The following is a 25,284-nucleotide window of genomic DNA, read 5'->3' as shown; positions in this document are numbered from 1 at the left end:
ACAATGTACATTAATTATATATTTGTTAATGAGATAAATTAACTGCCCTAAGGACCAAATTCTGAACTGTACACCTGTCACACTCTGAAATTTAATATTAGTTTGGGTAAGAGTTTATTGGAAAATAAATAACTTGAATATTTATACTAAGTAGAGCACAATATCATAAATTGTGAATAAATATTTAATGTGTAAGGAGAACTTTTTAAATATTTTTAAAAAATGTGTGTGGTGATGGAAATGACAGGGTGTAGTGGAAATGACAATGAATGTAACGTGAATGTAGAGAAACAGTAGATATATTTATTAGAAAAATACTTAAACTCATAACACTCATTAAACTCAATTCACAGAGTCATTAAACAAACTCAGCACTACACTAAAACAGGTGTGGTTGATGTATAAAACTGATTTGTCTCACAGATGAATGGTTACAGTGCATACTGTAAAGAACTGACACAACTGATGGCCAGGGAAAATACAAGCAATAAAAGATGCATAAAAAATTCAACAATGTGAGATAATTATGAGGTTAATGTCCTGAAATGTTCTTATTGGTCTCTTAAATGAACACTCATCTTCTGTAAAGAGTAACTGTAAAGAACACCTGAAACTGTAACATTTAAACAGAGATGTGGAATGTGGAAAATTTTGAGCATCTTGAATGTGTGAATGTATGTATGTTTGCATGTGTATGTGAGAGAGAGCGTTTGCTCATGTGAGCGTGTGTGTATGTTTCGTATGTGTGTGATGTGATTCGAGGCCACATCTAATTAAGTGTTTCACATATTTCTTCCCAAACAGACACAATAATTTCCTTGTGATGTTTGGTCACTGGTACAGGCTCAGGGATTAGGCCTATGATATTCTTGGTTTGGACCATTGAGACCAACACGGCTCATGGTTTTAACCAGAGCACCACTGTAGACATCAGTATCCTGTATGATGCCAGGATAAATATCTCCATCATACTTCACAGCACACCACTGACCAACGTGTCCCTCGTTCAAGTCCACAATGTGCCTCAGACCTATTTGAGGTGTGTCAGGATGCGATGTACTGGTTGAGGGAGAAGCTTCATCCCAATGCTGGAACATGACTGTTTCTGGATTGAAACATTTGCAGTCATGAGGTGCAGAGCAAAAGCAACTGGGGATTCTCCATGACATTTGGCTTGGGCTAGCAGAGGTTATCTGAAAGGAGAGGAAAAACTGTTAAGGCATGAACTTAGTTCATGTAAAATTATTTGATTGAGACGACTGTGGACTGTCAACCATTACCTGATGAATCTTCATTGTGCCACAGATTGTTTGTAGCGTGGATGGCACATGAATGTCCATACACTCAATTTCTTCTGGCTCAACATAGAAGAGCTCTGTGGCAGACTTTTGCTGTTGAAGCTCCTCAAATGAGCACCCGAGCATTTGGTATGTCCTTCCCTCTAGCTATGATGTCATCAGCTCTTCTTTTCACTGCTGCCAGCCTCCAGAAAGTTCCAAGTGAATTTCTTCCAGCCCATCTGAAATGGAATGTTGGTGAAGAAGTTTTTCTTCTTTTTGGAGCGGTATTGGGTGGTCGGCCCATCACTGACCACATGTAGCACTGAAGCAGTGGGGTATTGATCCTTCAGGAAAGTGAGGACTTTTGATAGATGTTCCCAAATAGCACAGGGGTCATGATGAAAAGAGGAGCTGATTGAGCAGACTGAAATCACACTGTTTTTGGTGTAGGCCACACCAGTGTGAAGTGAGGCCTGTTTATGCGAATCACCAAAAGGTACAGCTTGGATTTCGCTGCTGTACTTGCAGAGAAAATTCTTTGCAAAATCAATATGGAAGACAACCTCATCTTCACTCAGATTCTCTTTTAAACCACGAAGAGCAGCATATTGGTGTCTGATGTTATAGACATGTTTGCTAAGTTTTTCTTTTAGTCCTAAGCGAAAGTCCTCAAGCAAAGTATGCAGAGTACCTGTAACCTTCTCTTTAACTGTTACATGGACTGATTTGTTTCTTCACTACCATCTTTCTTTTTCTTCAGTCTCTCCTCAGCTTTTCCCTTCCACTCATACCAAAATGTTTGGGTCCCAGGGTCAAAGGTTGAGATTTCCAATTCTTTGGCTTCACAAACGGTACATTCCCTGTACATACATTGCTTGGTATAGTTTGGCAAACAGCACAGGGATACAATCAGATCTTCAATCTTTTAATGACTTTATGATAAAGCAGCTTGTCTGCCATACTCTGCAGATTGGCATGTGTCTTGCAGAGGCATGTGTCTCTATCCTTACCTGTGGGCATGTTACAGCATGCAAACTGTTACAGCATGTTTGGAAATGACGTAGAATAAATATATTAACTGATCTAGCAATATTTACCTTGATTTTTCTTCATTTGTTGTTGATGAAAATTTTAAATTCCCTCCAAGTCCATCATGTGCTCTGATGTCCCTGAACGTTTCCATAGAAACCACCTAAACAATCTTTCTCACAAACGTTTTAAAGGGACATTACAGCATTGTGGTGGAAATGACACCAATACTGTGTGACAGCTATATTTTGTATAAAAAGTAATATTAATAGTAGTCTCACATTAATTACTATAATGTATTTTAATTATTTTACTAGTGGTTAATTCAGGTACATTAATAGTTACCTGTGTGATAGAGCGGCCTTACGGGTTCGCCTTCTACCCAAATGATGGCAATACTCGCTGTGATGTTAAAGTGGTGTTTATTTACAATATGCTCAAGTGCAAAGTCCAAAATATTTACAACTCCCCAGAAAAGTGGAAAAATAAAGAAAACCAAAGAAAATCTGAGAAAATAAAGAAAACTATGTACAAGCATACAGCACCTACAATTGTGCATTTACTTGACCAGCTTCCAATTCCAAAACTGAGCATTGGCTGACTGGTGGGCATCGGTGTGCTCTGGACTCTCAGTGCAGTAGTATTCCTCCGGGCTGCTGGGGTGGGCAGCTCCATTCGTGGACTCTCCAGGCCCAGAGATGAAGAAGCTGTTTGGATGGCTTGCCGCATGCTTTCCTGCAGAGACTGCAGCGCTTGGAGATAGCGTTTCTCTTGCTGTTCCTGTGCATGCCTGAACTGTCGGAACACCTCTGCCATCCCTCCTTCAAAGGTTGTAGTGGGCGGCCCTGCTCCAGTCCTGGATGCTGTACCCTTGGGTCGGACAGGAGGACCCCAATCCTCCTCTCTCTCTTCCTCAGTGGAATCCACCGTTCCCCAGGCTCCATCTTCCTCAGTCGTTGCCCGGGTCTGGGAACAAAGCACCATCTTGGCCTTGCGTCCTCTTGGCACCATCCTGCGAGTAGCCATCCCACTTCTGACACCAAATGTGATAGAGCGGCCTTACGGGTTCGCCTTCTACCCAAATGATGGCAATACTCGCTGTGATGTTAAAGTGGTGTTTATTTACAATATGCTCAAGTGCAAAGTCCAAAATATTTACAACTCCCCAGAAAAGTGGAAAAATAAAGAAAACCAAAGAAAATCTGAGAAAATAAAGAAAACTATGTACAAGCATACAGCACCTACAATTGTGCATTTACTTGACCAGCTTCCAATTCCAAAACTCCAATTCCAAAACTCCACTTCACACTCCTACCACTCCCACACCGAACTGAAGTGGGAGACTGGTTTTTAAAGGGTAAACCCCTCCCCCTGGACTCAACCATTTCTCCCGGAGGGGTTGGAATTTTTACCCAGCCATATAAAGGAGTTATAACATTATATATAAAATAATAAACATAATAACAATAGTAATAATAATAACAGCAATAATGAGAAAAATACCAATAGTAATAATAATAGTAATCATAATAATAGTAATAAATAAAAATGTTCCATCAAAATAAACTCGCCGACTTCCGGTTTTACTGCGCATGTGCGGCGCAGCACTGGCGCTTTAAAGCCAGCCGCTATCCAGCGCTCCGGTTGGCTGCTGTCCAAACCCACCCGGAAGACCGACACAACAAACAGGCGAGTTTCTAAAACTTAACCCCAGAAAAGGAAACCTATACATAGATATTTAAAGACAAATAAAGAATTACAAAGTCCTTGAGTGTGTGTGTGTGTGTGTGTGTGTTTATTGTCCGGATTGAAAGAATGAAGTGAGTGTGTGTGCGGCATGTATGCGAGCGAGCGGCGTGCTAACTGGCGTGTGTGTGCACCCACAGCACTGTAGCGAGAAACGGAGGAGAAGTGAATGTGTAGTGTGGTATGTAGCGCCTTGGGACAGTTCACTCTGTCACATCACCTTCCCCCTCTCCAAGCCGCGAGCTGGCTGGATGGCGAGACAGGTAGTCAGCAGTCAGGTTCTGTTTCCCTGGACGATGTCTGACCCTGAAGTGGTATGGCTGCAAGGAGAGGTACCACCTGGTCACCCGAGCATTGTGGTCCTTCATGGTGTGGATCCAGGTTAAGGCTCTGTGGTCAGTTTCCAGGGTGAATTCCCTTCCTAGCAGGTAATACTTCAGGCTCTCCAGGGCCCATTTGATTGCCAGGCATTCTGTCTCAATGGTGGAATACCGGGTTTCACGTGGCAGCAGTTTCCGACTCAGGAAGGCAACTGGTCTCTCGTTGCCTTCCTCACCCTGGGTCAAGACTGCTCCCACTCCCACCGAAGATGCATCAACCTGGACGGTGAACCGCTTTGTGAAGTCTGGACTGCATAAGACAGGCTCTGCACACATTGTTTCCTTCAGCGTGACGAAGGCTGTCTCACAGTCTTCAGTCCACCGTATTGGGTTCTTCACTGCCTTCCCCAGCAGGTTGCTCAGCGGTACTGCGGTGGTGGAGAAATTTGGGATGAACCGCCGGTACCATCCCACCAGTCCTAAGAAGGACCTGACCTCCTTCTTAGGCCTCGGGCTGTTGCGAATGGCCTCCACTTTGTCCACTTGGGGCCTTAGCTCTCCCTCACCCAACCGGTAACCCAGGTAGTCTGCCTCAGCCTTGGCCCACGCACATTTGGCCACGTTCAGGGTCAGGCCTGCCTCCTGGATCCTCCTCAGGGTCTCTTCCAGGTGGCTTAGGTGATCAGCCCAGGTCTCGCTGTGGACCACCACATCATCCATATACGCGGCTGACCACTCTTCCCCGCCCTGCAGCACCCGGTCCATCAACCTCTGGAACGTTGCTGGTGCCCCGTGCAGTCCAAAGGGAAGAACCGTGAACTGGTACAATCCTAGTGGGGTCCTGAACGCTGTGTAAGGCCTGGATGTCTTCTCCAGAGGCACCTGCCAGTAGCCTTTACACAGGTCTAGTGTCGTCACATATTTGGCTCTCCTGATCTTTTCCAGCAGATCGTCAATGCGTGGCATCGGGTATGCGTGGAACTGGGATTGGGAGTTTAATCGACGGAAATCAATGCAGATGCGGAGGGTGTTGTCCTTCTTCGGTACAATGACCACCGGACTACTCCATTCACTACTTGACGGCTCAATTACTCCCATCTCCAGCATAGTCCTGACTTCTGCCTTCAGTGGGGCCACCAGCCTCTCGGGTACCCGATACGGTCTTTGTCGAGATGGAGTTGTATCAGTCAGGCGGATCTGGTGGTCAATCAGGTCGGTCCGTCCAGGCCTCTGATGAAACAACGCGGGGTATCGACCAAAGAGCATTTGCAGCTCAGCCTGTTTGGGTGCCCCCAGATGTCCAAGGTCTACCTCTGCTGGCTGGGCCTGCTCGCTAGCTTTTGGTTCTGGGTGATCCTCCTCCTGATCCTCCTCCACCTTTTGGATGAGCAGTACCGGTTCGGCCTTTTCGCTGGGAGGCTCTTTCCACTCCTTCAGCAGGTTAATGTGGTAGGTCTGTGTCGCTTTGCCTTTGTCCGGGTGATGGATCTCATACGTTGTCTGCCCCATCCTCCGTACAACACTGTAGGGTCCCTGCCACTTCATAAGGAGCTTGCTCGTGGATGTTGGCAGCAACAACAGCACCTTTTGACCTGGTCGTAGCTCTCTGGAACGGGCTTGCTGGTCATACCATGTTTTCTGTGCCTTCTGAGCCTTTCGGAGGTTCTCCTCTGCCAGCTTCCTGTAGTTCTCCAGTCGATCCCTCATCTCCAGGATATACTGGACTATGCCCTTTTCCGCCTTCTTTTCTGAACAAGGGTCCTCCCAGTTTTTCCGGAGGAGATCCAGAGGTCCTTGGACCTGCCAACCGTACAGGAGCTCGAACGTTGAGAAGCCAGTCGATGCTTGTGGCACCTCCCGGTAGGCAAACAGCAAGAAGGGTAGCCATTTATCCCAGTCCCTTCCAGTTTCCGATACAAATTTCCGCAGCATGCTTTTGAGTGTTTTATTGAAGCGTTCCACCAGTCCATCTGTCTGTGGGTGATATGGGGTGGTCTTAATAGCGGTGATACCCAGCTGTCGGTGTAACTGTCTCATCAACTTTGAGGTGAAGTTGGTCCCTTGGTCCGTGAGTATTTCTTCTGGGATTCCAACGGGAGAGAACAGCTGAATGAGAGCATTTATGATCTTAGGGGTGGTGATGGAGCGGAGAGGAAATGCCTTCGGGTACCTAGTTGCGTAGTCACTGATAACAAGTATATACTGATATCCTGTACTGCTCCTCTCCAGTGGCCCTACTATGTCCATAGCGATGCGTCGGAATGGTACAGAGATCACGGGCAATGGTTGTAGAGGGGCCCTGTCTCGTCGTCGCACAGCACTGGTCTGCTGACAGGTGGGGCATGTGGCGCAGTACTTTTGTACATCCATGTACATAGATGGCCAGGTGAATCGTGAGCTGATGCGTGCGTAGGTTTTCTGCAGCGCAAGATGTCCTGCCCAGGGAACTGTATGTGCCAGGTGCAACACCACGGGGCGACAACATTTCGGCAACACCAACCGGGTTACATCCGAGGCTTGCATGTAGAGCATATCGTTGGTGATGATATACCTCTCCCCACACACGTCTGGTTGTTTGCCTTGCAACGCTTTCTTGAACAAAGGCTTCAGTGACTCGTCAGCGTGCTGCATCTTCACAATGTTCACAGGTACAGTCCATCCACTCACCTCCAGTCCTTCAGTTTTGATCTCCGGCACTGGTGTACCAAGTCCTTTCTCTAGCCGGCGTTGCCGACGTGATTTCCTGGGCCCCTTGGTCCCACCTTGAAGCAAACTACTGTCCAAGTCCGGCAACGGCTGCAGTCCCATCTTAGCTTGGGCCCGAGTGACAACTGGACATGCTAGCTGGACGTTGGTTCTTGATTGTTCTTCCTTCCAGTTCACTTGTACCCGTTCTGGTAATACCGGTACGTCGCGTCCCAAAATCACATCCGCCGGTAGAGTTTCCACAATCGCCACAGTAAGTAGGTATGTCTGTCCATTAATGTTCACATTCACCTCTGTCTGGGGGTACTGTTTCACATCTCCATGCACACATTGTAGTTTTGTGTGATTTGTGAAAGACACGCTGGTCACGTGACATCTCTTCACCAGCGACATTGATCTCCCAGTGTCCAACAAAGCGGTCAACTCCTTCCCATTAACGGTCACTGGGATGAGTTGGGGGTTCCCCATACAATTCACTGTACTGTCCTCCTTCCTTGGGACATAACAAAACCCCGTCAATTTGGCTTTTCTTGCTGGGCACACGGTTGCTTTGTGTCCTGGCTGTTGACAATAGTAACACGTGATTTTCTGCTCTCTGGTGTCTTTATCCCCCTTTCTGTCTTGAACGTCGCGACGAGATTCTCCAGCGCTCCATCCACTGGTAGAACTTTCTTTGGTTGGAAATGACGACCCTCTTGGTGAGCGTTCCGATACTGCTGGGCGAGTTTTGCAGCCGCTAGCCCAGTTCTAGGCTCCCGTTCCTTTACCCATATCCTGATTTCGTACAGCAGGACTCGGAGAAATTGCTCCAGGATGACCATCTCACCAATCTCCTCCTTGGTGTATAGTTCCGGTCGCACCCAACGGTGGTAAAGATGCCTCAGCCGATTATATGTCTCGGAGGGTGTCTCCCTAACTGGAGTCGTAGTTGCACGAAACCGCTGACGATAGGTTTCTGGAGATACGTTAAACTTCTCCAACAGTGCCTTCTTGAGTTCGCTGTAGACTGCTGCTTGGTCTTCATCCATCGCCAGATAGGCCTCCAGCGCTTGCCCAGTCAACAGTGGAACCAGCTGATAGCTCCATTCTTCCTCCAGCCACTTCCAGGTTCTGGCAAGCCACTCGAACCGATGCAGATAGTTTTCGATGTCTTCCCCTTGCTGGAAGCTTGGCAACTTTGGCTCGGTTCTGAGCATTGGCTGACTGGTGGGCGTCGGTGTGCTCTGGACTCTCAGTGCAGTAGTATTCCTCCGGGCTGCTGGGGTGGGCAGCTCCATTCGTGGACTCTCCAGGCCCAGAGATGAAGAAACTGTTTGGATGGCTTGCCGCATGCTTTCCTGCAGAGACTGCAGCGCTTGGAGATAGCGTTTCTCTTGCTGCTCCTGTGCATGCCTGAACTGTCGGAACACCTCTGCCATCCCTCCTTCAAAGGTTGTAGTGGGCGGCCCTGCTCCAGTCCTGGATGCTGTACCCTTGGGTCGGACAGGAGGACCCCAATCCTCCTCTCTCTCTTCCTCAGTGGAATCCACCGTTCCCCAGGCTCCATCTTCCTCAGTCGTTGCCCGGGTCTGGGAACAAAGCACCATCTTGGCCTTGCGTCCTCTTGGCACCATCCTGCGAGTAGCCATCCCACTTCTGACACCAAATGTGATAGAGCGGCCTTACGGGTTCGCCTTCTACCCAAATGATGGCAATACTCGCTGTGATGTTAAAGTGGTGTTTATTTACAATATGCTCAAGTGCAAAGTCCAAAATATTTACAACTCCCCAGAAAAGTGGAAAAATAAAGAAAACCAAAGAAAATCTGAGAAAATAAAGAAAACTATGTACAAGCATACAGCACCTACAATTGTGCATTTACTTGACCAGCTTCCAATTCCAAAACTCCAATTCCAAAACTCCAATTCCAAAACTCCAATTCCAAAACTCCAATTCCAAAACTCCAATTCCAAAACTCCAATTCCAAAACTCCAATTCCAAAACTCCAATTCCAAAACTCCAATTCACACTCCCACACCGAACTGAAGTGGGAGACTGGTTTTTAAAGGGTAAACCCCTCCCCCTGGACTCAACCATTTCTCCCGGAGGGGTTGGAATTTTTACCCAGCCATATAAAGGAGTTATAACATTATATATAAAATAATAAACATAATAACAATAGTAATAATAATAACAGCAATAATGAGAAAAATACCAATAGTAATAATAATAGTAATCGTAATAATAGTAATAAATAAAAATGTTCCATCAATATAAACTCGCCGACTTCCGGTTTTACTGCGCATGTGCGGCGCAGCACTGGCGCTTTAAAGCCAGCCGCTATCCAGCGCTCCGGTTGGCTGCTGTCCAAACCCACCCGGAAGACCGACACAACAAACAGGCGAGTTTCTAAAACTTAACCCCAGAAAAGGAAACCTATACATAGATATTTAAAGACAAATAAAGAATTACAAAGTCCTTGAGTGTGTGTGTGTGTGTGTGTGTGTGTGTGTGTGTGTGTGTGTTGTCCGGATTGCAAGAATGAAGTGAGTGTGTGTGCGGCATGTATGCGAGCGAGCGGCGTGCTAACTGGCGTGTGTGTGCACCCACAGCACTGTAGCGAGAAACGGAGGAGAAGTGAATGTGTAGTGTGGTATGTAGCGCCTTGGGACAGTTCACTCTGTCACACCTGATAAGTCATATTTTTAAACTGCATTTTCATTGTTGAAGTTTAAAAGTCTGGGTGTCCCACAAGGAGAAAACAGTGATTTTGGCACCTATAAGGAGGTTGGAAAGTATGAAAAAATCATAACAGAAAGGTAATACATTTTTTAAAGGTGTTTTTATTGATAGTTTGACAAAGAAAAAATTTGTATGTATTATGTTATACATATAATACAAAAATTATATGTATTTTTTAAAATATGATCAAAGAACATAAAAGTGCCCATAGTCTAAGAATCACCCACATACAGACTGAACAAGTTTGTCTTTGGTTCTTTCAATTGTTATGATTTTGACTCACATTTAACAAAAACCCTACAAATCAAAAATTAGAATACTTCATAAGACAATAAAAAACATTTTTAGTGAATTGTTGGCTTTCTGGAAGTTATGTTAATTTACTGTATATGTACTCAATACTTTGTTGAGGCTCCTTTTGCTTTAATTACTGCCACAATTTGTCATGGCAGGGAGGTGATCAGTCAGTGGCACTGCTGAGGTAGTATGGAAGCCCAGGTTTCTTTGACAGTAGCCTTCAGCTCATCTGCATTTTTTGGTCTCTTGTTTCTCATTTTCCTCTTGACTATTCAGGTCTGGTGAGTTTGCTGGCTTGTCAAGCACACCAACACCAAGGTCATTTAACCAACTTTTGGAGCTTTTGGCAGTGTGGGCAGGTGCCAAATCCTGCTGGAAAATTAAATCAGCATCTTTAAAAAGCTGGTCAGCAGAAGAAAGAATGAAGTGCTCTAAAATTTCTTCTTAAACAGGTGCAGTGACTTTGGTTTTGAACAAACACAGTGGACCAACACCAGTAGATGACATTGTACCCCAAATCATCACAAATTATGGAAATTTAACACTGGACTTCAAGCAACTTGTTCTATGAGCTTCTCCATCCTTCCTCTAGACTCTAGGACCTTGCTTTCCAAATGAAACACAAAGCTTTCTCTCATCTGTAAAGAGGTCTATAGACCAATTCAATTAAATTTATGAGTTTAAAAATAGGAATAAAAAAAATATTTATACAATTAAAGTTTTTTAAAATTAATTTAAAAAGATTATCTTAAAATTCATGATACTATATATCTATACCTACCCCTAATGAGCAAGCTGGAGGTGACGGCGACAAGGAAAAACAAGGAGAGGAACCAGGCTCAGAAGGGAATCCTCATCCTCATTTGGGTGACACTCTACAGTAAATAGTGTAAATGTAAATAATGTCCTTTCTACAACAGTTTATAATAGTGCAACTGAGATCTCCTGAGGAACTAATGGGTCATCGTAAACTCTGAGTTCAGCACAGACCTGATTGCTGATAAAGACCAGACCATACAGCTGACTGACACAACATTGGGTAAAAAGAAGGCATGACAGTCTCCGGGCAGCTTTATACACAACAATCCCATGTGACACTGACTGACCATGCAGATTAATCCCTGGCAAGGTGACCACTGGGCAATGACACTCCAGCCTGCGGGTAGAACATCAGGATTGAAGAAGTAACTCCGTAAGAAGAGACGATCGGGCTGGGAACTCAGAACACCGGGAGCTCAGAAGTGGCATATATAGCTTGACAGAGAGAGAGAAAAATTGTTAGGTATGACTGTAATCAGGTCCTGGACAATGTAAATTATTTGCAAAGTGCAGACAGGAATTCCGGCAAGACTAGCTATGACAGCACAACTAAAAGGCTAGAGCCAGAAGGTGTGCCAGACATGAGGGCTTCCTGGGATCTAAAGCATCCCACCACTCCAGTCTGCAAACCTGAGTGACTTGTAAGGGAGGTAAGCCGACAGCATCCAGACATCCCAGTTCACCAAACATTCTATGCCCATGAACCCTCCAGATCTACTCCTTTACCTAAGGAAAGCTATTCATAAAAAAGTTCGACTAAACAAATGTATTTTCTTACTGAAACTGTGTCTGACTCCCAAACACTAATTGCAAGTCTGTTCCATAACTGTGGGGCTCTGTAAGAAAAAGCTCTGCCCCATTCTGTAGCCTTTTTTACTTGAGGTACTACCAAATAGCCTGCACCTTTTGATCAAAATAGGCATGATGGATCATAAAAAAACAAAAGAGCTCTCAGGTACTGTGGCACGAGACCACTGGGCAACAGTTCTTCTTCTCCTTAGCCCAGCTAAGACACCTCTGACATTGTCTGTGGTTCAGGAGTGGCTTAGCAAGAGGAATACAACTGTAGCCAAATTCCTTGACACATCTGTGTGGTTGCTCTTGACGCCTTGACCCCAGCCTCAGTCCATTCCTTGGGTAGTTCACCCAAATTCTTGAAGGCTGCGGTTCTATTGCTTGGTTGTGCATATTTTTCTTCCACACTTTTTCCTTCCACTCAACTTTCTGTTAACATGCTTGGATACAGCAATCTGTGAAAAGCCTTTGGCAATAAATGTTTGTGGCTTGCCCTCCTTTTGAAGGGTGTCAATGATTGTCTTCATGTACAACTGTCAGATCAGCAGTCTTCCCCATGATTGTGTAGCCTAGTAAACCGAATTGAGAGACCATTTTGATGGCTCAGGAAACCTTTGCAGGTGTTTTGAATTGATTAGCTGATTGGTGGGTTTTTTGTTAGATGTGACTAAAATCATCACAATTAAAAGTACCAAAGTCTTAAACTAATTCAGTCTGTGTTTACTGAATTTATATAATACACAAGTTTTACTATTTGAGTTCATTCATACATTCATTCATTCATTTTCTACCACTTACCCGAACTACCTCGGGTCACAGGGAGCCTGTGCCTATCTCAGGCGTCATCGGGCATCAAGGCAGGATACACCCTGGACGGAGTGCCAACCCATCGCAGAGCACACACACACACTCTCATTCACTCACGCAATCACACACTACAGACAATTTTCCAGAGATGCCAATCAGCCTACCATGCATGTCTTTGGACCGGGGGAGGAAACCGGAGCACCCGGAGGAAACCCCAGAGGCACGGGGAGAACATTCAAACTCCACACACACAAGGCGGAGGCGGGAATCGAACCCCCAACCCTGGAGGTGTGAGGCGAACGTGCTAACCACTAAGCCACCGTGCCCCTACTATTTGAGTTGAATTACTAAAATAAATAAATAAAACTTTTCCACAACATTTGAATTTACTGTGTACAACTGTATATAAACAAGTTGAAATTGTGTAATAAAAACCAACCACAGCAACATTAGTTCAAAGCCACTGCCATGGCCTCCGAGTGGAGCTATTCTCAGCAGTTCCATATTTCTCCAGATCTGCTCCTTTAACTAAGAAATAACTGTTCATAAAAGGCTATAAACAAATGGACTTAAAATGTACATGAGCTCAAAAAATGTACAAAGAAAGGAAACAACAATCGCATTGTAACTTTGTTGGAAGGGTTCGATATGTGCTCAGGCAAAAAAGAAGATACAAAATGTGATTTTCTGCTCTCGGCAGGTGTAAGAGATAAAAATAGAACTTTAAGTAAATGTTCGCAGCTTGCTGATGGGAGATTGGTGCATCCGTTTTTCAGAAAGTTCAAAAGCTTTTTGTCATTTCTTCTAACACACAAATAAAGATAAATATGTTTTTTTTCTGCCACATAACTCAGCTCACAGTTAAACACTTATACTCTGTCTCACACATACCCTCTGTTCATCAGGAGATTTTACCCTGACCTTGACTCCCATGCCTCCTGCAGCAGTGCCTTTCCCCTCCACTCCCCCAGAAGATTGCTGTCTTCTCCATGACAGCATGGCAGCTACTGGACTGTACTTCTCTGCCTCTTTCACATGCACAGACACACACACACACACACACACACACACACACTCATTCTCTCTGCACCAGGGATGTGCAGGGCCCACAGTTATAAGAGCAGGTCAGAATAATTATAAGCAGCAGGCTTCACTGTGCTGTGTCCCCTCAATGACTGCCACAACCTACTGCAAGTACTTACTCATAATCTCCAGCATTTACCCTCTTTTAGGACAAAAACACACTGTTAACACTTTTTTTTTTTTTTCGGTTGTGTTGTGTTGTGTTATGCCACACTGAACCTGCATTAATGAAGACAGTGGGGGCTCACCGACAGCCTTAGCCACCAGTTTGGCACGTATGGTTGTGTTGCGGTTAGATTGTAGCGTCTATGGTCATATAAATGCGGTGCTTGAATTGTTTGCCGCATCGCATTTGTATTTTTATACAATTTCAATTTATCTTGAGTTTATACTTTAACTCTTTACTTTTTACAAAGGGTGATTACATCGGCAATAGCATCATAAAAGTAAAATAATCGCTCGAAATACTTTTTGATATCTTTATTTGTTTTCCCAGCACACGCTGCTAGCTGGTTAGCATCACTAGCCTGTTAGCCCAGTTTCCGCTAGTACACCTTATACTTTGACTCCTTACTTTTTACAAAGGGCGACCACTTCGGCAATAGCATCTTAAACGTAGAATAATTCATTGAATAATTCGCTCGATATTCGTTTTGATATAGCTAACATCTTATTTATTTGTTTTCTCATCGTCCGCTTCTAGCCGGCTAGCATCACTAGCCTGTTACCCTGGCTACCACTAGTACACCTTTTCACACTAATTATCTCTGTTGTACTTGTTCTATATCATCATGTCGGTTGCGTCTCTACCTTTGAGTGCAGGTGAGGACAGTTTCGAGCAGGCCGAGCTGTGGGAGCAGAAAGCCGAGCTAGAAGCTCCCCGGTTGGTCACTCACCTGTCTCAGGTAAACTCCCGGCGTGTAATTACTACTTCCTCCACCTCTACTCCGTGTGTTTCTCTGTCCAGGCCCAGTGCACCCAGGAAGCTGCTTGCCCAGGCGCTGTTCACTCCGGCGCCATGGTACCACGGATCCTGGGTGCAGCAGCGGAGGACGCGAGCTGGGCCCTGGTCGAGGACCTCTCCCCCTCCACCGGTTTTCGAGATCCCCACCCGGAACCGCTTCGCCCCCTTTGCAAGACAGACTGTGACGCTGTGATCATTGGAGACTCCATCGTCTGCCACATCCATGCTAATGTACTGTGGCTAAAGGTGAGGCTCGCACTCACTGCTTACCTGGTGCTCGTGTTCTTGATGCCGCTGCACAGGTACCTGGGATCGTGAGCAGGAACACCGGAGCTGTGGTTCTTCATGCTGGCACGAACGATACCAGCCTGAGGCAGTCAGAGATCCTGAAGAGGGACTTCAACACCCTGGTGGAGATGGTTCACAGCACAGCGCCCACGGCGAGGATCATCATGTCCGGACCGCTTCCAAAGTACCAGCGAGGAATTGAAAGATTCAGTAGACTTTTTGCTTTAAATGAATGGCTACAGTCATGGTGTCAGGCTCAGAATTTACTCTTTATTGATAACTGGAATGTTTTCTGGGAGCGTCCTAAGCTGTTCCGTGCTGACGGCCTGCACCCCAGCAGAGTTGGAGCGGAGATCCTCTCGGACCACATCTCCAGGGCGCTGCACACCTTCTGACTGGTAAACTACGATTTAAATCTAAATTTCAATAGCCATCCTTCACCTCAACACATTGACACAAATGCACACATAGCTCATCCTATAGAAACTGTGTCTGTTCCCTGAGTAGTGAGATCAAAAAGCAAATGCGTGAGAAGTTCTCAAAATAATCTTACTGTAATTAGACCAGAAAAATACCAAAGAAACAAAAACAATTCTTAAAGTTTGGGCTTCTGGACATTTGTGGACTTACTAAACTCATTTGGGCTTAAACAAAACATCACTAGAGCTCATCATCTTAATCATACACTAGATTTAATAATATCACACAGAATAGATGTCACTGATATAGATATCATACCTCAAAGTAATGACATCACAGACCATTACCTCATAATGTACAAACTACCTGTAAAACAGACTAACTGTGTCTCACCACGTTATCGGCTCGGTAGAACTATTATTCTGACCACTAAAGACAGATTCACAAATAACCTGCCTGACCAGTCTGGACTTCTTACTGTACCCTTAAACACAAACGATCTAGATGTAATGATTAACAGCATAGGTGCTATATTCACTCGCACACTAGACACTGTTGCCCCAATCCGATTAAAGAAGGTTAGAGATAAAAAGCTTGCACCATGGTATAATAGTCATACTCACACCCTCAAGAGAGAGACCCGTAACCTCGAGCGAAAGTGGAGAAAAACTAAATTAGAGGTTTTTAGAATTACGTATAAGGAAAGTATGTCCAGCTATAGACAGGCTCTAAAAGCTGCCAGGGCTGAGCACCTGAGCAAACTCATAGAAAATAACCAGAAATCTGAACACACTATTCCATCACAGTTCAGTAGTGAGGATTTTATGAGATTCTTCACTGATAAAATCGAAAGTATCAGGAATAAAATAGGTGATGCTCAATATATGAGAGCATCTAGTGACCCAGTCTCACCTAAGGCTCTAGACACACAACTACAGTGCTTTACAAGTACAGGACAGGAAGGGTTAGATAAACTTATTTCTACAGCTAAATCAACAACTTGTTCACTAGACCCCATTCCAACTAAATTACTGAAAGAAGTGTTACATAAAGCTGGTGAACCTCTTCTTTATATTATTAACTCCTCATTATCTTTAGGTTACGTCCCTAAATCCTTCACGTTGGCAGTTATTAGGCCACTCATCAAAAAACCTAATTTAGATCCAAATGAACTATCTAATTACAGACCTATTTCACACCTTCCGTTTATGTCTAAAATACTTGAAAAGGTTGTGTCTGTTCAACTGAGCTCCTTCTTACAGGGGAACAATATCTTCGAAGAGTTTCAATCAGGTTTCAGTTCCCATCATAGCACAGAAACTGCACTTGTGAAAGTCACAAACGACTTGTTCTTAGCTTCGGACAAAGACTGTATGTCTCTATTAGTTCTATTTGACCTTAGTGCTGCATTTGACACTATAGATCATCAACATTCTACTGGATCGCTTACAAAATTACACAGTTATTCATGGACAGGCTTTAAGTTGGTTTAGATCCTACCTGTCTGATCGATACCATTTTGTGGAATTAAATGATGAATCCTCTAGTATATTGCCAGTTAATTATGGGGTCCCTCAATGATCAGTTCTAGGACCTCTGCTTTTCTCGATATACTTGCTTCCATTAGGGAACATTATTAGAAGACATGGGATTAGTTTCCACTGCTATGCTGACGACACACAGTTATATATCTCATCAAAACCAGAAGAAATAGCTAAAGTGTCCAAGTTAACTCAATGCCTTAGAGAGATAAAAAACTGGATGAGCTGCAATTTTCTGTTGTTAAACTCTGATAAGACAGAAATGCTACTTATAGGTCCAAAAACCAGCACACAGAAACTCACAATTTAACTTCCATATAGAGGGATGTACTGTTACTAGTAGCTCGACAGTGAAAGACCTGGGTGTTATATTAGACACTTGTCTTTTGAAAATCATATCGCCCATACTACAAAAACAGCCTTCTTCCACATTAGAAATAATAGTCCAAAATGCAGCTGCCAGAGTTCTCACAAGAACAAGAAAGTATGACCATATAACCCCAATTGTATCATCTCTACACTGGCTACCTGTCAGTTTGTAATCCTCTTAAGCAGTTGCTTACAAACTGCTGCCACTTACATACAAGGCTCTTAATGGTTTAGCTCCCATGTATCTAACTAGTCTTCTAACACGTTACAGTCCTTCACGCTCTCTGAGATCACAAAACTCAGGACTTCTGGCAGTTCCCAGAATATCTAAGTCCACTAAAGGTGGTAGAGCATTTTCTTATTTAGCTGCCAAACTCTGGAATAGTCTTCCTGATAGTGTTCGGAGCTCAGACACACTTTCCCAGTTCAAATGTAGATTAAAAACTCATCTCTTTAGTCAGGTGTACACATAATACATCCCATAATATTGTGCACTATTACATCAGACTTGCACATCTTTATGAACAGCAGAAATGCCCTCTGGAGTCGATCAACGCGTATACGCGTTTTGTGGCATAATTTCCTGTTAAGGCCGAAAAGAACTTAAATTACACTTTCAGTTTCGATCGTACAGACAAGAGCAATACATCAATCGAATCTGTAAAGGGTCTACTTTTATTTGTATACACACATAATAACAACAAAACACTGTGCTTTTGTAGAATAAAGAAAATAAACAGAGTGCGTTCTCTGCCATCTCGGACTCGGTGACCACTCTTCACACACATAAATAAAACAACCCGAATCTCAGCGAATACTTGCCATAAATACAAGATAAATATATGCATAGAAAGCTTAAAATTTCTATTTTTAAATAAACAAATTCAAGTCAAAAACAAATAATCTATTTTTATGTAATCCGTATGAAAGTAAGGAGTGGTCCGGTTTCTCCTGTTTCGCCTCATTATAGATAATGAGTTCCCGCCTCCGTCTGAGCGCGCTGTTCATATGCAAATGAACTGAGGAGATTCAGGTAACCACGTACACGCCCTCAAGACACAGGAATGACTCAGAACATGAAATCCGGACCTGTGTGCTTTGCAAAGCAAAGCATGGTAAGAGGCAGGACACTACTTGGAAATGCCAGGCATGTGATGTTCACTTGTGTGTTCAGCTGAAAAGGAACTGTTTCCTAGTGTGGCACAAAGATGTATAACTGTTCAATTCTGGGTACTATGTGACAGAGTAGGTTAGTGGGCTTCCTGATTGTGTCTTCTGTGTTATTACTAACTTCTAAAGTGATTTTGTGTGATAGTTAAATATTCTAAATAAACTACAAACAAAAAACACACATTTATTTTGTCCTCAAATTCTTTCTTGTAACTCCTCTCTCAGTCACATACCTGCCTGAAAGGCTCATTATGCAGCTCATTATGCGGGCTTTTGTCTTCTCAGGTGTGAATCACATTAATATTCATGAAAGTTGATGCCCACTCGCATATGCCCTTTACAAACAAAAAGTGTCTTAGAAAATTTAAATCAATATATTTTTTTCTGTGAGCGAGTAAACAAGATGATTTTCACATTATTTTGAAGCAAAAACTCTAGGCTACAAGATCCAGTTCTCAAAAGTCTTGTGAACCAATGTTCTGTATGTGTTTTATGGCCTTATTCAAGTGATTTAAAATATTTCATTTTTCACTAACCACGCATAAACATTGTTTTCTCAAAAACACAATCATGTACATACATGCTGCTCACATATTATTTTAGTCCAGTTTCTGCTGATTACAGTGATATTAGACTTTAGCCATTTATGTCTTTATAAGTAACTGAAAAAAGCACAAATGTCAGGGTATGACAAAACTTCTCCAGGCCCTAAAAATACCCTCAGACTCCAGAGGGTTAAACCCTCTCCACTGTTTCTCTCTTTCTACCCATCTTGAGGCATCCAGACATTGTAACCAGCTCCGATCGTCTTCTGTGTGTAGAGCCCTGCTAAATTAGGGTCTAATAATTATTTAGTTTGTGTTTTCTTTTACACTAAATAGTTAAAAATTATTACTTTCAAACAAAAAAAAAAAAAATAACTAAAGAAAAAACTATCGGCTGATTGGATTATCGTGTTTTTCAAGTGGGTGCTTCGTGCTTGAGTTTCACTGTTCCATTGGATATCGTGTGTACTGTAAAGTGTACACACATTCACATGAGCTCCAACGTAGCACGCCAATGAGAGACTTAAATCCCAGCTGGGTAAAATATTTCTTTTGTGGGGTTTTGTTTTGTTTTGTTTAAATTTACATTTCTTTGGGTTAATAAATGTTTGTTTATTGTTTATACAGTATAATCTCCTGTGCTTTCTTATTTAAAGAAAGAAGACTGGTAAAAGAAGGCCTGTTAGGTAATTTAAGATTTATTTTATTGTGTGGCACAAATGCCTTTATTATTATTGGTTATCATTAATTATTTTGAGTGATAGAAGAGAATATTTAAAAGAAACACTGAGGTCTGAGGCCCTAGGTTAAATACAGTAGTTTTGAGTTACTTTGGTAGTAAATATATTACACCTTAAGTAAATTTAGATGTGCCTCTCACGTGTAAAGTTATATCCTTAGACATACTTTGAGCCAGATAATTAGTGAGAGGGCTATATGTGCGATGAAGATGTTGGACCTCCACTGAGATGAGGCCGACTCTGTGAGAATCCTGAGACATCTACAGACCTACCAGCTCCAGTTGGACTCTGTGATACTAAAGACGAGATCTGAACTCCATGTGATCCTTACACCAATACAACATTTGTTTGACTGTATATTTATAATCACACACTCCAGTGTCACCCATATGAGGATGGGTTCCCCTTTGAGTCTGGTTCCTCTCAAGGTTTCTTCCTTTACCAATTTAAGGGAGTTTTTCCTTGCCACTGCTGCCTGAGTCACCTCAGACTTGCTCATTGGGGATAAACACATACACATTGCAAACTATATTTGCTATGTAGTTACATAAGGAATAATAGAAAGAATTAATATAATAAATAATAAAAATGATATATATCATTTTTATTATTTATTATATTAATTCTTTATATTATTCCTTATGTTTTTCTTCTGTTCTATGTTTATGTTCTGTAAAGCTGCTTTGAAACAATGTCTATTGTAAAAAGCGCTATACATGGTATTGTAGTGTTGTCTTTAATGTGTTTCCATAAAGTTATTAATCTCTTAAATATACAGTTCCCATGGTTTGATAATGTCACGTATTGTAGTGTTATATAACATGGTATTGTGGTGTTGTCTTTAATGTGTTTCCATAAAGTTATTAATCTCTTAAATATACAGTTCCCATGGTTTGATAATAAAGAGCAGAAGGGCCGAGCCACGTCCACAGCCGAGCAGAAGGGCCGAGCCACGTCCACAGCCGAGCAGAAGGGCCGAGCGACGTTCACAGCCAAGCAGAAGTGCAGAGCGACGTCCACAGCCAAGCAGAAGGGCCGAGTGACGACCACAGCTGAGCTGAAGAGCACAACCCCTGACACACGTCTCGAAAACCCGAATTGGAGGGAGGGCGAAAAAGATCCTCTGCCATGAAGGAAAAAATAAACAAAAATATCCATAGGGCAAAAACATACGGGCCTGCAACACCCCCCGCGGACAGGAAGTGGGGCAGCGTCCTCCACGGGAAACCAGGAACATAAACAAACGCACATGGCCAAAGTCCAGGCTGGATCCTGACAGTCATGTTTTCCAGAGACATTAGATTATTTGATCTGGGGTAAATTTCCATCAGCTTTGTAACAATTTGTTCATCACAATATGACATAGTGTAATATAAACTGTGGTATCTTTTTGGTAATGGGCACTCACTTTGTGACATACAGGAAAAAAGAATGTTTTTACTTTTGCAATGCTTGTGTTAATTGTATAGCATAAATTTTAAAACTATTTATTTATTTATTTATTTATTTATTTATTTATTAGTTTATTTATTTGTTTATTCAATGTTGTTTTTAATAATCCATTGAAATAGATATTGAATGATTGACAATATAGTTATTACACTAAAAAAACACACAAAGATGCATAAAGAGCAAATATAATTATACACTAATTTAAAAAAGCAGACAGCGGACAAGTAGTCGTTATCTTTGAGTATTCTGCATATTGGATGATCAAGTCTCTAGGATCATCTGCACAGAGACAGTTTAATATATCACAGTATAACTATAAGAAACTTAGTTTTTCACCCATACTATCATAAACGGTAATCCTGTTTTAGCAGTGTTTTAGGGGTGATTCTTAAAAGCCAAGTCAGACCAGGCCAACTTTGGTGTGTGTGTGTGTGTGTGTGTGTGTGTTTGTGTGTTTGCAGCTAGTTTCAGTCCCAGTACCAGAATCAGAAGCAGAAAGGGTAATACTCTCAGCACATGTTACCTTCTGTAACAGGTGGTATGAAACAGTCAGTGATGGCAGCTAGAATTCCTGCCTATTTGTGCCCCTAGTTTTCTAGGATTTCCCTTCCTCCATTCCCATCCTTTTCCCTCCTGGCCTCTCCTAACCACACAGGCTTGACTGACAAGCTAATCATGAAGCTAGGATCCCCTTGACTATTTATTCTGCTGCAACAGAACACCTCCCAGTCAATGAAACTGCAATATAATGATTGAGCTTGGCAGAAAAAGAGGAGGATTAGGGTGTTGGAAAACTGAAAAGAATTTTGGTGCTACTGCCTCTATTTCTCAGGCCCTCACTTCTCCACCAAGCTGCCAGTAGGTTAAAAACAGATTGGCACAAATAAAGAAAAAAGACAAAGAATGAAAGAGAAGAATGTGTCTCAGGAGGTAGCACACCAAAAAGCAGGATATTAAAAGCCACAAAGCGGATTCCCTGCTGTGCATGGAGAAATAGCCACAGCCCAGGGAAGTCACATCTGAAAGGAAGGAAGTCCACTCACTAAATTGTTCTAGCCATCTGAGTGTTTTATTTTGCAAGGTTTTTTATTTTAGCACAGTTTTGAGACAAAGCCTCGGGAAGGTGAGAGCCTCAGCCAGAGATGGCAGCAAAAAGGTCACTGTTAACCCAAGCGATTAACATTAAATTAATGACTGACAAGTAGACACCACACTGAATATAGAAAATATCATATTAAAAATACCTCAAAAAAATTCAGTTACACATTTAAGTAACTCTGATTCTGTTTTCCAGGCAGCTTACTGTACATCTGCCAGAGCTCCACAGAGTGCACATCTAACTATTGATCTGTGGAGGAAGCAAAGCAAAAGCAATTAGTGCCGTTATTGTTCCAGTTGCACCACTTCAGTCAACGATCCAATTTTCATTCTGTTTGCACACATAATTAAAACAAATCTGTTACATATATCTCAGGGATCAGCAGACCCCTTTTCAAAGACTTCAGTTGCATGGTAAGTCAATGAAGTGGCAAAGATGCAAGAATCAATATGTTCCAGTCACTAATGCCATGGGGAGTCACTCAAAACCATGTTGAATATTGACTACCATTATCCCATCTTGTGCAGCCTCCACAAAGGCATGGTTGAATTGTAGTCACAGTTGAAAGAAACACTTCTTAGATTTGGTGTCCCTAAAAAGTGACTTTATGAATGAAAACAGTTGATACTTCTGGGCAAAGATAGTGGCTAACATATTAAGTTTTAAAAAAAAAACAGCACCCCAGGTCCCCTGTGTAATAGTTCATATATTTCTTTCATGATTATCATTGACATTGATGTTTGGACTTCTGCTATGTGACTATTTGACCTATTAAGAAAATGTATGGCTGACGAAACTAGTGGAACTTTGCCACAACGTAATTGTAGAACCTGGCTTTTAAATATGCTCTTTACTCCTCAGCTCCAGCAGAATTGCTTAATGTGTGCTCTATTAAACACAATATTGTTGCAGAGTTATTGTCTGCAATTTTTTCTTGTAAAATGAGAGAGCAGTTTACACTTCAAACCTTCCAAAGAATTTCAGTGTTCTAGTCTCTATTTAAAGGCTTTGCTTATAATGTGACATAACTGGCTGATTAAGCTATTTATGTTGTGATTTTGTTTTGGAAACCAGATGCTGAATAAATATTAGTAATTGCACAATACACAGAAATGCAAGACACTATGGATGGTCTCTCTTCCTATGCTTTATAAAAAAAAGGACTTTTTAAGAGTTCCTTGTTTTGTCCCTCTAGGGTATAGACTATGCAGGATTTTACAAATGCATTTCTCTATCAGACTGGGCTTCAAGCAGAATCCCTCTTATTCTCAAATGAATAAAAAGCATTAAAATATTGTATTTAAATTAGCAGAAGTTATAATTATAATTAGTGTACATGCACAAGACAATGCATGCAAAAGATATTCAGCAGAAAAAAGCAGCTTACTTTTCATTTATCAGATATACACAAAAACAATGCACATGTACTTTAATCTTGACAGTCATTATCTTTTACTAAATTCTTGACTAGATTTCTAAGGCATGTCAGCATAATTGGCTTGGTAATTTGGATGCTGCAAGTGTTCCTTAAAGCATTTTATAGTGCATCACAGCTACATTTAACAGAGGTTGCACCGAGGAAACAGAACAACATAAACATGCATAAAACCTCTCCACTGAGTTTATGGACTCCACTAAGTTTTTTTCTGAAATTTTCAGCTTCATATCTCTATATAGATATAGATAGATGTATATCTATAGATAGATGTATATAGATGTAGATTCAGCTTCAGATAAACCATGCCATGATAGCCATCATGCCATTCTTCTACTGTAGGTTATGGCTGGTCATTTGAAGGCTGTAACAAGGCTATGTATTTTATATGCAAATACATTTCATAAATTATCAAAGGATAGTATGTTATTGGCCAAATGAGAGAAATGTCCTTGTCTGTATATATTGTGTACCTGGCCTGTATATATTGCAGTTTATAAACCTGTTTACAATGTTTGTTCACTAATAAAGTTGCAGAGCTACTAAATTGTTTTTCATTGTTTTTAAACAATGACAATAAAGATCTATTCTACCGTATTGTATTCTGTTTTTACATTGCAGTACATTGTCATAGAATAATTATATTCTATAATAATTAGATTATAAATAAATGGATTATAAATATTTTTTTCTCTTGCTTTTTCTGCAGTATAATGCTATGCTGTAAAAAATGTAGAGAGCAGTGAATTAGTATCTGAGCTTCTTTAGATCAATCAAATGATTCAACTCACAAGCCTAGCATGAAGAATAATGAAAAATAGAACAGATTGAAGTTATTGAAACTAACAGTTTTGTAGGCAAAGGGTTGTAAATATTTTGAATATTTACAACCCTTTGCCTACAAAACAGCATAAATTCTTCTAGGTATACCTGCACACAGTTTTTGAAGGAACTTGGCAAGTAGGTTGTTAGAAAACATCTTGAATTGGTAGTTACCCACAGACCTTCTGTGGATGTAGGCTGTCTCATATCCTTTTGGGGACCAAACCATAAAGACTGGTTCTTCTCCACCCAGATGACTTTGTATGTTTGAGGTCATTGTCCTGCTGCAGAATAAACTTGGTGTTAATCAGAGTCCTCCCTGATGGTATTGCATAATGGATAAGTATCTTCCTGTATATCTCAGCACTGAGGACATCATTTTTAGTAATGCATCTCCAAATTTGCAAGGAACCTTCATAGCCAAATATTGAAAACGTTGACTCATCAGCCAACGTTGACTCATCTGCTTTCATTTTTCTGCATGCCGGTTCCTATTTTTCTGTGTACATAAGTGAGTCATTTAGCTTTGTTTCTATGTTGTAGGTAATGCCTTTTTTGCTAAAATTCCTTAATAAAGACCACTTCTGGCAAAACATCTTCAGACAGTAGATGGATGAACCTGGTCCCACTGGTCTTTCCCAGTTGTTTGCTGATAGTACTGCTGGACATCTTCTGATGTCTGATCTTAAGTGTCCTTGGCTGGCCACTGCATCTACAGTCCTCAACATTGCCCATATCTCGAGTAGCACATCTTGAAACCACAGTTTGTTTTGAAATATTTACCAAGGAGAGACCTTGCTGATGCACTATAACTACCTTGTGGTGTATGACCTGTG

This window comes from Tachysurus vachellii, chromosome 9 (genome assembly GCF_030014155.1).
Source record: "Tachysurus vachellii isolate PV-2020 chromosome 9, HZAU_Pvac_v1, whole genome shotgun sequence".
Lineage (NCBI taxonomy): Eukaryota > Metazoa > Chordata > Actinopteri > Siluriformes > Bagridae > Tachysurus > Tachysurus vachellii.
Note: the sequence above shows the minus strand (reverse complement) of the source record.